The sequence below is a fragment of the Rhinolophus ferrumequinum genome, chromosome 2 (assembly GCF_004115265.2).
Source record: "Rhinolophus ferrumequinum isolate MPI-CBG mRhiFer1 chromosome 2, mRhiFer1_v1.p, whole genome shotgun sequence".
In the NCBI taxonomy this organism is placed as follows: domain Eukaryota; kingdom Metazoa; phylum Chordata; class Mammalia; order Chiroptera; family Rhinolophidae; genus Rhinolophus; species Rhinolophus ferrumequinum.
In genome coordinates, this window is record NC_046285.1 from 2,887,300 (window position 1) to 2,903,129 (window position 15,830).

The window sequence follows — 15,830 nt, forward strand, 5'->3', positions numbered from 1 at the left end:
CTAGTTTGCAGTTTTGAGGAATATCTCCCACTCCCTTCTTTTTAATTACTCATCTTTAAATGAGATTGGCTATTTATTAAAGAATGGTACAGGGAAAGGGGTAAAATATAGTTGAATAAACTGAGGCTGACTGAAGTTTTAATTTGGGTTTTGTTCTGGTTCTCTATTGTTATATTACAAATCACCCATAAACATAGTGGTTTAAAACAACAATTATTTTGTTCACAAATCTGCCAGTTGGACAGAACTCAGTGAGTTTAGCTCTTTTCTGTTGCACATGGTGTCATCTGAGGCAGCTCCAACAGTGCTGCAGGATCCACTTCAGGGATAGATCACTCACACCTCTGGGAAGTGTGGTGGCTACTATTCCTTCCCCAGGTGGGACTCTCCACTGAGCAGCTAGAGATACTCAGAGCAAGGTGGGCTGGATTCCATGACGGTGTGTCCTAAGGGACAGGAAGTGGAAGCTGCTGCTAGTCTCTTAAGAAACTGGCACAGCATCCCTTCCTCTGCATTCTGTAGATTCAAAAAGAGGAAACATAGACTTTACCTCTCTATAAGAAGAGTGTCAAAGAATTTGTGGGTCATGTTTTAGAAGTTGTTTGTCTCAAACACCTGTGACCAAATCTGTTTCCTTTTTGTTGGGGATACATCTTTTTGCAGCATCTGCCATTCAAATTGAGACAACACAGGGAAAAGCCCCATAAATTACAGATAAATTATGTTTTGATTTGGAAATTATTGTACCCCTTTCCTCCCACCACTCACACACACACACACACACACACACACACACACACACACACACAACCCCCACACAAATAGTTTCTCACAGCGTCCTAGCTAGGACACTAGAATGTGAGTCAGCATGATCTCTACTCATCTTTCATCTGAAGGGTCAGACTATTTCCCCCCCCATTTCCCTCTTGGCCCATCCACCTGATCTTATCTGTGCTCTAAACAATGGATATTGGCTGGTCCTTTAAGTAATGTGATCTGCTGTGAGGTCTGAGAGGAACGAACTTGGCTCAGCACCTTTTCATCTTGTTCTTGAAGTAAAATCTCTATGATTTTACTTCCACATTATTTGGCAACAATAGTTCATGCTTAAATGTTTAATAGTTTATGGTTTGGAGTTGTAAGTATTTCCCTGTTTCATATGAAAATTTTCTTTCTATTTTTCAATGTTTTCTTAGTTTTAATTTGTTCTGAGGAATTCTATTAGAGCAACAATATTTTATTCTGCTATCTTAAGCAGAAGCTCCATATGAAACTTAAAATCACCATAAAAATATGTTGGAATTTTAGAAGGGAGATTACACTGAAGGTATAGCTGACTTTAGGGGAGAGTTGATTACTTTATTATATCTTCCTATTCTATTTCATATTAGGTCTTCTCATTTATTAAATTTCTCTTTTTTGTCCCTCACTGAAGTTAAGGTTTTCGCCTCTGATATCTATCTCATAGGTTTATTATATAGGGATATTCTAATTATTTTATATTTTTAATCCTATTGTGCACAACATAGTTTTCCCATTACATTTTCTTATGAGTTGTAGCTGAAGTCTAGAACAAACATTGATTTTCATGTGTCAATCTTTTGTCCAGCCAGATTTCTGGGTCCTTTACTTTTTACCATTAAAGTCACTTGTATTTTTAAGTAGACAACCATATCAGTTCATCTATTAAGTACTTTATTTTGATTTTTATATTTTAAATCTCTATGATTTTACTTTTTAAAATTTCAGTTCATCCTTGCTTTATGGACATAATTGTCTTTTATATCTATTTTAATAAGTGATTATTGGAGCCTTGGTTTTCTGCAGGTTTTTTTTTTTTTCTCACAAACATTGATTTCTGCTTTTATAACCTATATCTTCAGTGTAATCTCAGTTCTAAAATCCCAAGATAGTTTTATTTTTTAAGATGAGGATAGAAATGTACAGTAAAGCTGCCATCTTGATATAATTAGAAAGGAGACTTGAAGAGGTTGACTGACTTGTTCAATAGGTAAAGCTAGAAAATGAGAGTCTGAATCTAGACTCCCAGCCCAGCCTTACACTACCCACATATAAGGTATGTCCTAAGATTAAATTTTTTCCACCAAAACTTTTACTAGAATTACTAATTGAAACAAAATTGAATTGCATAACATGCATATATTTTTCTAATATTCATATTGCCTTATAAAATGATAATGAAATGGCTAAAAGCAGACCACTATGACAATAGAGAATGTCTGAAAAATCTAAATGGTTGTCACATAATTAAGAATTAACTTTGCTTAGAAGACATTCTGATGTCCATAAAAGCAAAGTAGGCTAGTGAGGATGGGGATGGAAAAGATAACAAAGGATAAATCTGTAAACATATGAAGGCTAGGATTTCATTTAATGGCATCAGTATTCACACATTGATGGCATTAGATCAAATTTGACCAGTTAACTGCCATTCTGGAAATAAGCTATTTGGCACAGGCTTCAGAATTTGACTTTCATATGTCCAATTTAAATGAAGTGCTTTCAGAAGAATCAGATGAAACTACGTTATGATTCCGATACTACAGGATAATACCAGCAAGCGTGTGGCCTGGATTTTATGTGTTTCTGTTCATATAAGAATTCTCTGGCACTCAGTTCACTGTCTTTTAAAATGAGAAACTCTTGCTGTTAACCCACGAAGAACAAACGAAATGGTGAAAGGATTTCTTCCTTTTCCCTTCCATAATGTCTTCCATTTTGGCAATAATAAGGGAAAAAAAAGAAAAAAAAGATATATTTGAGGACCCCAGGAACAGGAAAATTGATAAGAGCTCCCAACTTCTTTCCCATAAATAACCAACATTTTAAAGCTATTAACACAAGAGCTGAGCATTCAAAGACAGTTCATTTATCATCCAATAGCTGGCAAGGATGTTAGGCCTTGCAGTCAGGCTCTGAAAAATGGGCTTGAGTTCACCCTCTAGGGCTGAACAGCTGCTCCTTCGCAAAGGTTTAATCAGATTCCCTAAGCATTACATAGCCCAGTAAGGCAGAGCCCACATAAACCTTGCAATAATCCTGCCTTGTAAATTCATTATGGAGTCCAAGTAATAAGAACAGATTATATATACTCCAGGCCAAGAGAGAGCTTTAAATTTAGATCACAATTATGATTTCATATTGATTTGGCTCCTTGTTCTCTGAAAAATTTTTTTCTTGGAAAAAAGTTCAGAATTGAATACCTGGAATAAAAGGCACGTTCTTGGTTTTTCAGAAGTAGTCAGGCTTATGTGCGTTAGAAAGAAAATATGCATTAGGGCAAAACATTTCTTAACCCAGAGCTCCTGAAACTACTTTTGTCTTTTTAGATGTGCCTCCCACCCCCAAGGTGAGAACCACAGCTTTATTCAAACTCTAAAAGAAGTTTTTTATCTCCTCCCGGAAAGTTGAACATATCGTGTTGTAGATCATGTTAGTAATAGAAGGCACTTTGACAGCCTTTTGAAATCTTACCTCGCATGAGACCAATGTTGTGATTGGTTCCTCTCATAGGCGGCTTCTCATTGATGACCCCGATACCTAGTTATGAACTATCCCCTGCCACTAGGCCACTGTCTTGGGAATGTATGCCGTGGTTACAACCTAAAACTGGTGAGAGAATCACTATTGATATCCCATCAGATATTAAAGGCCATTAGACAGGACAAATGACACTCATGTATAATGACAAAAGTGCAATGCATCAATCAGAAGGATTGGTTAGCCATGAAAAAATTGAGAAGAATCACAGAAGCAAACATTGCAAGTGACCATCTCAGCTTTGTGTAGCAGAGAGTGAGATTTACTTATCCTAACAAACTTTGAGTGGTTTTAAATTATTCTAAATGTTGTTATGGATTCAGGGGGCGATTATAAATACTTCAAAATTTCAAGTCCCATGGGGGGGTAACCTTTCGTGTGAAGGATGCAGATAAACATCTGACTCATTAATCTCTCCTCATGCACACACCATCTGACCCTCTGGATTTAATTCACCTTCATATGCAGGTCTGCCTAATAGGAAAGACAGCTTTTATCATACTATGATCTTTGGGGCCCTTGAAATTCCAGTGACAGTAATTTCTTGTGGTGAATTAATAAAGTGGACACTGATTATGATTCAACTTCTTGAGTAACTTGATTATAGAAAGAAAATAAGGTGATCATGCCAGCATGGATACTTTGGTCCTTGGGTCAGTAACGTATTGGTATTTATTATATCAGCACCTTGGTTTCCATCTCTGCCTCATGTGTATTTTGCTTAGGGCAAACAACTCTCTTTGTACATGGCTGGTCATCGTGGGTCCAAGCCCTTTAAGTAAGGAGCCAAAGTGTCAAATAGGGGAACAAAATGAATAAGCAGCTACTCTGACTTAGTGACAAGGTATGACAGAAGGCAAAACTACCTTTTCCAAATCTCTCTCTCTCTCACAAATGGTTTCTTGACTAGAACATCTGCTCACAGTCATCTGTGACATAAAGAATTTTTAAGGCATCTCCTCACAAAGTATATCAACAACTGGTGTGGCAGAAAATGTCCTCAGCTTTCCACCCTGGAAAATTATTATCCATTATCTCTTCACATATTGCTACAAATCAATCCTCTTTGGTTTCTCCTTTTGAAATTCTTACTGATGTATTCTGAACTTTTTCGTACTATCTTCCATGTCTTTTAACCAGACTTTCATATTTTTTAAATCTGTTCTGTATTCTGGGTCATTTGCCAACTTTATCTTCTGGTTCATCAGCTGGATTTAATATGACATTTATTTCATTTATTTTGGTTTTTAATGTCAATATCTGTATTTTTCATTTTGAAACATTGTTTTGTTTCCTAGTTTACTATGTTTAACATTACTCCTCCGTTTTATCTCTTTAGTCATTTTTAACATTCTCATTTTATAATTTATCTCTAATTTTCATAATTTTTGTTTAGTTCTTAGGGTGCTTGTTCTAATTTACTTTTTGTTTATCTCCTAGCTTTTCTTCATAGTGGAGTTATTTCCTTTGGTGGCCTGTAAATTTTTATTGTGAACTCAGTTTCAGGAAGGGTTGTTTTTTTCTGTGGGATTTTCGTGTGCATGGGTTGAGAAAGTAGCACTTAGGCATATTAAGAAATAAGAAAAGGGAAGTGAGGCTGGGGCAGTTTTTGAATGGTCCTTAAAACTTTTTGTCTTAATTTATTGGCATGTGTTTGCTATTTCACAAATGCTCAGGCCAGGGATTTTGATTCAGATTCCAAAAAAATGACAAGTTTTCTCATCATTATATAGGATGATGGACAGAATCTATGTAACCGAGGGAGACTTTGAGATTCCAGGCTTTATCCAAAGAGCTTGGCTCAGTTTCTGTTTCCACAAATGAGCTTACAGACAGGTCTTTGATTTCCACATGGAAAGGGACTCTAGCTCCAAAATCTTTGGGTCTGCATCCTATACAAAATCATGTGGCCACTGACAGGTGTAGCTTCCCTCTCTTATTTCTCACACCTAGAGATTTTCCTTTTCTCTTCTTCAAAATCAATTTTACATTTGGAAAATAATTTTTGCCTTTTTATATAAAGCATTCCTTTGAGTTTGTAATGACATAGGACCTATCTGCTTCATGCCAATCCACCATATTCTGAATATTCTATGATCGTGAATAATGGTAGTGTTGTTCTGGGATGCCCATTACACTTGTCTTACAATCACTTTCTTTTAATTATAGATTCCATGCCACTGACCAGCAAGATGGGGATATGATCCAGATCTGGCCAATCATGTTTAATTCCCTTGAAGTACTATGAGATTGGCCTACAGGTGATGATCTGATAGAAGCAAAGCCAATAAGAGTTCCTCTCTGTGGCTGATATGCAAATATTGGGAAAATTAAGGGTTATATTGAGCTAGAACAATATAAGCTTTGTGATGCCATTAGTCACCGTCTACTGCTTTGTCGAGTAAGTTGTCTATCTGCACTAGGAAAGAATGAGGCTAGCACTCAGAGAGAATCGGGGCCAAGAAAGAACAGACAGTCTCTGAGTCCTGGCATGCTCAGAGTTGGCCCAATCCTTGGTAAATAAACCAATGAATTCCTTTGGCTTAACTACTTTGAGTTGGGTTTCTGTCACTTACATCTGACTTATTTATCAATGAATTAAAGTGCATTGGAATTGAGTAAGAAACCGTCAACACGGGTTTCTATTATTTATTTATCTTTGGTAGGTCAGTGTGTTGTGCATGGCTTGACATGGAGCAAAGCAAGTTCCAACTCACGGGGCCGAATTCCGGAGATGCAATGAGTGAATGTCAGATCTAATCTGGGAGACAAGGGACAGAGTCACAGGATAAAGCCAAGGTCAATTCTCAGTAATCTGAACAGGGACAGTAAGAGCTAGGGTGGGGAGAGGCCAAAGTCATAGGCAGGAAACAGGAACCAGATATCAGGAACGAGAAAAAGACAAGCAGGCCTGCAGCAGCAGAGGGGTGTGTGAAGAAAACACGGGCATTCTGACTTAAAGCCGAGGTCAGCTGAGCTGTCTCCCATCTGCTGCTTACAGAGGCCGGGATGGATTCCCAAGCCTGCTAGGTGATGCCACCTGGTGTCCAAAAAATGAATCGGCTCGGAATTGGCGGCCAGAACAAGGAATCCTTAAGCATAAAAGGCCATGATTTTTTTTTTTTAATTATGCATCACAGCAGTATCTAGACAGGCATCAAAATATATGTGTTTCATGCTTATTATCAGTTTCCAAGGCAAATATCAAAGTGAATTACATTCAGAAAGATGTGTCAAGATATAAGGAACTTGTTTTTAAGTGAAGCCGATTAGTGAGGAATATTATACGTTCTGGTTGTGATAATAGTTTCCATTTATTCTCATCAGAAGGAAACACCTTCTTATCACCTTGGTGTTTACAAGGACGGGTGAAATGAGAGGAGACATAGAGCTAATGGGAATTACTAATGAGGCTTCTCAAATATTTGGAAGGAGCAACACGAAGAAGATTAAACACCCATCCTCTAGAGAAGATTTTAATCAGAAGACTAGTAAAATGTCCCCACCTGTGGCTGAACGGGTGTACTAATTCAGTAATCACGCGAGAGGCGTCCAAATCATGAGCTGTATGTTGTGAGGGATGGAGCAAATTATAATTTGCCTTCAAGTAGCTTGCAATCTACTTAGAAATGAGGGCCAAAGAGAAGAATAGGATTTCCTTAGTGATGTATGTTACTAACCTATCCCCACGCAGCTATTTTGGGGGTGATTGTTAGAACAAGCTTCTGTTGCACAGAGGGACTCACTCTGTAGCCATTGTTCGCCTGTTTCAGAGAGGAGCTGCTGAGAGCAGGGCTGGGGGACTGTACCATCCATGTAGGTCACCAGTGCTCAGCGGTAACGCCTGGCACACAGGGCTTCTCGGTACATTTTGTTGAACGGCTGGATGATATCTCAGGGCTCCTCTTGGTGGCATGCTTCTTTGTGCCTCACAGCCATCCCATCAACTATTCAATTTCCCTTAAGATACATGGGCTATAAGAGCTGTGGTCTTGCAAACTGGCATTCACTCTAAGTGCCAAGCTTTCACTGCTATCACACTGTAAATGGCATTTTCTGGTAAGATCCTCTAAGCAGCATAACAATCTTATTTGAAAACAGAAAATTAGTGCTCCATGTTTCCTTTTCTTTTAATGATCAACATTGAATTTCCTCATAAGCCTTTGCTTAACAGGGAATAAAGGCGTCTAGTATGTATTTATTGTCATGCAAGAGCCAGCTGCTTAATGAGAATCTCATTTTATCTCTAAGAAAATCTGGAGGTATTTGCACACTGTGGAATTATTTCACTAGTAGATGTTTCCATACTATACTGGCAATATTTCTGTTGTCCAGAAAAATAGCTGAAAACACTTGTCTTCTTTCTGCTCTTTCATGGATAAAAAAAATTAAACCTATGTAGAATCTGTATCTAAATGAAGATTGCCAATTATCAAGTATGCGAATGGGGGAGTCTTTGGACCAGAGGTGGTTATAAATAGTTTAATCTATTTCCAATAAGTGTATATATAAGCAAAAAGAAGAAAATAAAAATCACCTCTGATCCCACCTAACACTTTGATTATATATAAATTATATGTATAATATGTTATAATTACACACACATGCACACACACAAAAAAATTGGCTGTGATTTTTTTAAAACCAGAATAGATCTCACTGAATACATCATTTCAAGTTTTTCCTATTTTCTTTAAAAATATATTGTGAATATCTTTTCACATCAATACATTTTTCTATATTTTTCAAATGACTGCATAGAATTACACGATATTAGTACATTATAATTTACTCAACCAACTAGTAACTTATATACAACTTCTTGCACAAATTAATGTACCATTCTCCACGGATAAATTGTTGCAGGTGCCCTTAATTACCTCTCTGGATAAATTTCTAAAAATGAAATAGATGGATCAATAAATTCACAGATACTAATGACTCAATAAGTATTGCCTAACTGCCTTTGTAAAAGTCTTATCACTTTTATTTCACCAGTAATATAGGAAGATTCCCATTTCCACAAACTTTGATGTATGCCAGTATTCCCACTCAAGTTCTTTCCTGACTTCTGAAGATTTGCTAAGCAAAAAAGGGCACTGCATTGTTGTTTAATTTGTTTTATTTCACTATTGGTGAAGCTGATATTATTTAGTAGGATTACTGACCATTTTTGTTTCTCCTCTTGTTCATAACCTTCTTATAGCCTTTGCCCATTAACTACTATGCTTACTTTTTTCTTATTGGTCTTTGATAAAAGGAGTAATACCAGTGGCTAATATCTAACATTCATTGAGTGGCATGAGCCAGGCCCTGTTCTAGGTGTTTTATGTTTAATCCCATCCAATGAGCTAAGCGCTATTTACCATCCTTACTTTATAAACGAGGCATCTGAGGCACAGGGACTTTAAGTAACTTATCTAACGTAACATAGCTAGTACATTTGATATATTAAGGAGATTAATGATTCACCATGTATATTATAAAGACAATTAACCTATCAAATCAACATGTGTGTTGAAACTGCATTTCTTGGTTTATCCTTCATCATTTAGTTTTATTTGTGGTGGTTTTTGCCTGCTAGGACTGCTTGTCTCTATTGCTATTAAATAAATTGGCTTTTCTGTTATAGTTTCTGCTTTTGCTATCTTGGTCACCTGAAGAAGAATATTTTAAATAAATATAATTAAAACATACATAAACATTCAGACAGTAAAGAAGGATACCAAATAAAAAGTTAAATTATCTTTTCTTCCCTTTGCATAAACCATGGTCCTACATAGAAAAGTATCTCCCTTTTTTTATTAGTTTCTGATGTACAAAGCAACATAATAACCATACTCCCCGAAAATAAGACCTAACTGAAAAATAAGCCGTAGCATAATTTTTCAGGATGCTCGTAATATAAGCCTTACCCCCAAAATAAGCCCCAGTTAAGATTGTCAGCCAGATGGATGCATTTAGTACATCTGTTGCAATACATGATGGACGCATTGAATTATAAAATAATAATATTAGTATATAATTAAATATAAGTAAATAATATTATTGACATTAATACTTACAATAAATGATAATATAAATTATAATTAAGTATTAGTAAATACCCAAGTGGGCACCTTTGGACGTGTGGTAAACACCTATGTAAACAGATGAACTCGAGACTTATTGCCGAATGAGCAATCGGAGTACAGACACAATGCACGAATAACGTGCGCACTTGATAACGAACGGACGTGGTTGTGTCTAATACGAATCTTCATAATTCAATACGTCGTGTGTTATAATGGACGTACTTAATGCACTCGTGTGAAATAAAGAAACATTTTCTGAATTTTGGTGCCTGCAATTTTTCATCGCTTTTTTGTGGACCATCATTCTTAACTGTCATCGTTTTTGTTGCCACTCCTGTCTCGTAAGTCTTCAATTAGCACTTGATTTAATGGTAGATTTAAAGGGAATAAAATTTTGACTCCCAGACAAGATGAATGCAAAAAGAAAGCTATTTCTTCGAGTACAAGAACGGAATTGTGGAGGAGTCCCAGGGTAAGAATCGTACGGCTTTCTGCAAAGAGAAGAAGTTGCATTTCCGAATGGTCCGAAAATGATGAGCAGAGTACGATAACCTCAGTCAACAGGTAGACAAGGGAAATGCTAAGAAGCGCAAGTGTGGATCAGGTCGGCAACCATTATTTCCTGAGCTGGAAGACATCATCTTGGAATGGATTGCTGACAGGAGAGCAAAGGCTTTGGTTGTGCACAGGGCTGATATTCAAGCATTTGCCCTTGCAATGGCACCACAGTTAGAAATATCCCCAGAAGAATTCAAAGCATCACAACACTGGCTGGATGGCTTCCTTCAGTGATATGAACTGTCTCTAAGATCGACAACACTGTTCAAGCTGGAAGATACTGAAGTTATTAAATGTGCACTTTCATTCAAGTCCTTTGTTGAGGGCATCGATTTTTCTAAATACCAACTCTTCAACATGATTGCTATGGATGAAACTGCAGTGTTTATGGGCCAAGGATCTCAAATGACAATTGATCAGAGGGGTGCCTCGTCAATCTACATTCCCTCCACTGGTTACAAAAGTGCACGTATTACTTGTATTTTGGCAATTTGTCTGGATGGAAAGAAAGCCCCACTTTTAATCATCACTAAAGGCAAGAAAGATAAGGTTGAATGTGTTTCAGGCATTGATGTTCTTGAAACGGAAGAAGCCTGGTGCACACAAGCAGTTATAAGGAAGTGAGTCGATTTAATGCTGCCACTTGTTTTGCAAGGTGACCAAAGAGGTCTGCTAGTCTGGGATTCAGCCAGCACTCACCACGCTAAAGACATGAAGAACTTCCTTGTGGAGAGAAGAATGGATCAAATAATGATTCCCTCAGAAATGACTGCCTATCTCCAGACTCTTGATATTGCAATAAATAAGCCATTTGAGGACCATTTGTGCATGGAAATCAATGACTACATTAAAAATAGAATGGAGAGAAATCAGCATGGAAATTTTGCAAGCCTAGCCTGCAAGATGTCGTGACTTGGTGAAGAATTCATGGGATAAAATCACTGCCAGCTGTGTTGCCAATGCACTACGAGCAGGCTACATGGACAAGATGTGCTCATTTAAGGAGAGCTCTATTGCTGGACATGAGAGATTGTGGCCAATGGCTCTACAAGAAATGGAGTCGCAAGAAATTCAAGCCAGAATTCAGGATTTGGAAAGTTATGATGATGTTCCAGAAGATTACAGAACTGTTTTTTAATAAATGCAGATTTTTGTACATGAATAAATGAATAAATGTAGATTGTTGTACATGAAAAAAATAAGACATCCCCTGAAAATAAGCCCTAATGCGTCTTTTGGAGCAAAAATTAATATTAAGACCCAGTCTTATTTTTGGAGAACTACGGAATTAGACATTTAAACCCCCCAAGCTACTACCCTTCTGACAAGGTGCCAGATGGGCACTGGACTTATCAGGGGTATCACTTTTTAGAAAAGTATCTCATTTTAAGCATTTATGTTTACATTTCTTCTGATGGTTGCCCTGTGACTCTAACTAGTACACATGCACCTCCATTTCTTGATTTATCAACTCTACATGGTAGACACTGATTTCTTACTATGAGAGATGTGGTATTTTAGTTAACTTATCTCTTCCTTTCCTTTTCCCTTCCTCTACTTAACTTGGATGAGAAATAACAATTTGGTTGTGAGTAACTTTATAACTTTAGGTAATATACTTCAACCTCTACTACTTGATTTGTCAACATTAGACAGTATGCCTTAACTAAGTAGTTCATTTCTAATGGGGGAAATCACATGTAAAAATATTCTTTGGATCATGAAATGCCGTATTGATGGAGGAATGTTTCACTAGAAGCAGATCTATCCTTTGTCATTTTAATGAAACTAGAGAGACCCGTGTAAGTAGAATTAAAGTTATCGATATAAAATATTTGATGAAATATAATAAGCATATATACTTATATAGCATAGATTATATAGCATATAGGGCCTTTCCAGCTATAGTACTTTAATTATCACTCTGAATAATTTTGTAATGTGTATAGAACAACTGCTCTTCCATTTTACAGATAAGGAAACAAGCATGGAGAGATAATGGCTAAAGGAAGTCACTGTGGTGGTCTTCTAGGTTTTGTTTCTGTCCAGCATCCATCTACTTTTCCTTTTTTGTGGCATTATTACTCTAAGCAATAATCCCACTGTCCCCTAGTTTTAATTCATGTGCTTCCAAGTGAAACAGATTATACCTTTGAACTCAAGAAGCATGCTACTTAGACCTGTGCAGTACATTTCCCTGGCCACAGTGATTAATTAGTTCTGAGTGGGTCTGGAATAGCATCAGAATCTATAAGGTGTACTGAGATTTGGGCTGGGAATAGTGGGACAGAGATTCTTGCACTATTCTCCTGAAGAATGGCACACCCCCGGGAAGTAATGGCAGCCATCTTGTGCCCAGGTAAGGGAGCTAACTGAAGAAGATGAGTAAGGAAAGAAAGAGTCCTGCTCATTTCACTGGATCCTTTCCCGAGCCATTTCTATTTCTACATTTCAGTTACATTAGACAGCACAGAATCCCTTTTTGTTTAGCCAGTTTAGATTGGTTTCCTGACCACTATAATGGCAGTTAATTAACTCACGGCAATCCTGACACCAGTTCTTTTGACTTAAATCTAGGGCTCTTTCTACTCTATCCTGCTGCCTCTCAAAGTAATGTTCTTGTTCAGGATTCAAAACTACACATCTTTCAAGGCTTCTTCAGTAAATCTTTTGCTTTTCTTCATAGCTTATTAAACAATCTTTAGAAATGCAAACTCATCATGTGGGATTCATTCATTCATGAACTAATATGCATATATGTTTGCAAATGATATTCTCTGTATACTTGAAATAACAGCGTGGGTCTGAGACAAGCTAATTTCAAAACTCTTATGTTAAATAAAGTTACTTTCCTTTTAAGGCGAACGATTCTGGATCATTTTAAGCCATAGGGACACCACCCTATGCTGTGTAAGAGTGGTGGTTATCAAATTCAATTATAAATAGTTGTCTGAAAACCAGAGAGTACTACCATTTAAATTTTTTAAAATCCTCAAAGTGAAGAGGACGGTTTTTAAACAAGGAGGTTTGCTGGTGTAAGGTGGGAAGGTGAATGAAAGTGTGTGGCCATTCCCAAAGAGTTCTGGAGGCATTGCCACGGGCCAGAGTGGCCGATGATTGGTGTTCATTATTGTACTTGATTTCATATCAAAATGCACAGTTTTTCTTCTCCATGGTATAAGAAGAGCTCTATCACTGTTCCTAATCTTAAAAAAAAAAATTAAAAATTAAAATTAAAAAAAAAACACACCTCAACGTGGAACTAAAAATGAAAACCACAAAAGAGGTTTCCATTTGTTCTTTTAATATGTATTTAATAGACTCTGTCATCAAAAAGTTACTACCTAGAGGCAAATACACATGTAAACCCAAGATTGCACTACTGTGTTGGAAAGGAATTGATGGAGGTGCAGTGCGTGGTGACGTAGGGGCTCAGCTTGTGGGCTAGTGAGCCTGAAGGAGGAGACAGGGGACAAGGGGAAAGGCTCCATGAGACCGAAACAGAAGCTGAGAGGAGTGAACTGTGTGTGCAAAGGCAGGAAAGTACCATCCAGAGTTGTTTCAGGGTGCGATGAGTGTGAAGGGAGAGAAAAGGAAAGGCAAATACTTGAACTTGTAGTCTGAAACTCCTGGAGCACATTTAAATGCTTTTTAAATAGGGTTTTTCCAAGGGAACTAGAAAGTAGATGCAAGAGAGTGTCAGGATGGGGCACTAAAAGGACAGGAAATATGTATGTGTAAGCAGATGTATACAAAGAGATTATCACATGTGCTATAAACTAAGTTTAAGAAGCAAGTGGGCAAGCAAGAAAAGGGAAGAGTACGACACATGGAGAGCTCCACTAAGTGGAGGACACAGCTCTGGGGGACACAGCCCAGACTCCCGACAGCGTAATTCACCCACTCATGGGAGGGAGGCTCTGTCGTGGTCCAAACGCACTGGCGGAAGACAGAGCCCACAGATTCGAATGTGTAGATGTTTTCGTGAGTGCCAAGTATTCCTAATTTAGGATTTTTGTTTTAAAGGTGGACCTCATTAGGGTTCCTCTGCACAATACTGAATTGCCAAAGCTGGGGAGCACAAGATTTTGGCTAATATGGCAAAGGTCTCCTGCCTAGGAAGGAAGAGATGCTGCATGGGTAGTGGAGTAGAAAAGGCACTTCCAGCAATAACTCCAAATGGACCTGAGGTGATACTAAATAAACTGTTTTAAAAGGCCGCCAGACTTGTGTTCAACCAACAGCATCAACATCCATCCTTGGGGTCTGTATTTTGAGCAGAAAATTACTGTGAATGGAAGTGCTGCAAGTGGAAAGTCAAACTGTCCCTCCGGTGTAGCTGCCTGACGCTCTCCCAACCCATTTGTGCTTTAGGGGTTTTGCTCTTGCTTTGCCCCTTATACCTTGGCAGCTCAGGAAGTAAAAATGAAGGACTGGAAAGATTTAAAAAAAATTTTATTCCAAATGTTCCTTTAATATTTGTGTTTTTTGGACAGGGATTCCTGACATCCTAAGTAGCTGTTTATGGGGTTTCTTTAAAAGCATCCTTTAGCATTTGTGAATCTGCCATGGCTGTTGCTCTTAATTTGCTCTTGCTGATTTTTTTCCTGTACTGCAGGAAAGGCACCTCTCGGTGGCCAGGTGAAATATAAGTTTATTTGGAGACTCTTGCTTGAAAGTTGCTGAATTCATCATCTTTGGGGGTGGCAGCTTTAAGAAGTATCAGCTGGCAGAAAAAAGAGTAGTGTGGCTCCCTTGTTTTCAACTGCCCTCTGTGAGATGTGACTTTAAAAACTCTTTGTTACTTCACAGTACATTCTCAAATGCATTTGAGGTAATTAACACCCTGAATTGAATCCTGTTGTCACATTCAATTATCAGAGAGCTATTTTCCTTAGGGGTATTTGACAATTGCCCAAAATGTTGGTCTTAATCTAAAACCCAAAGGAGACCTCTGACATAGTGAGAGCTGCCAAAGTGGCACTTATTAAATATAAATGGTGAGTGTCTGAAGAGGAGGAGAGGAAAGAGCATGAGTTCTCATGGCGAAAGAGAATTCTTACAGGATGAAGGGAAAATTACATTAGCTCTTAGCTGAAGCTCCACCAGTTTCACTTGTCAAGTGATGGTTTAAAGACATATGTGTTCCTGTAATGCATTGCATTTGCACTGAGAAATCAAAACAGTATTCTGACTCTCAAGTTCTATCTCCAGTTTGCCAAACTTACTATAAACATAATGGTTTCTATTAGTCTGTTATCTAGAAAATGACTTGTATAAGGAAATAATTAAATGAAATTGATTTGAAATGAAGAAATCTCACTTATGTGCATTTAAGGAACCCTAAGTGAATCAGCTAAATATGTGTCCATCCATGTAGAAAAAAATAAATCCATCAATGTACCCTCTAGGTAGTATCTTGTAATAGGCTGGAAACATGAAACCCATTAATACTGTTAGAAATTAGGTGCCTAATGAATTGTACCCACTCTTGGAGATTTTCTGTGGTAACAATTCCTTAAAAGCTAGTAATTGCATATCTCTAGGACATAAGACAAAAGATGCTATTAAAGCCACTAGGAATTATCACCAAGTGGAAAGCATATTTCACAGGGTCAAAGGGAAATCGATCAAATT

At 37.6% G+C, this 15,830-nt stretch overlaps 1 protein-coding gene across 3 annotated transcripts in view; it reads right to left on the bottom strand.

The window, feature by feature from the left end:
- Positions 1-15,830, bottom strand: part of SLC9A9 (solute carrier family 9 member A9) — a 530,083-nt gene that overhangs the window by 333,799 nt on the left and 180,454 nt on the right. The gene's annotated exons all lie outside the window — the stretch shown is intronic.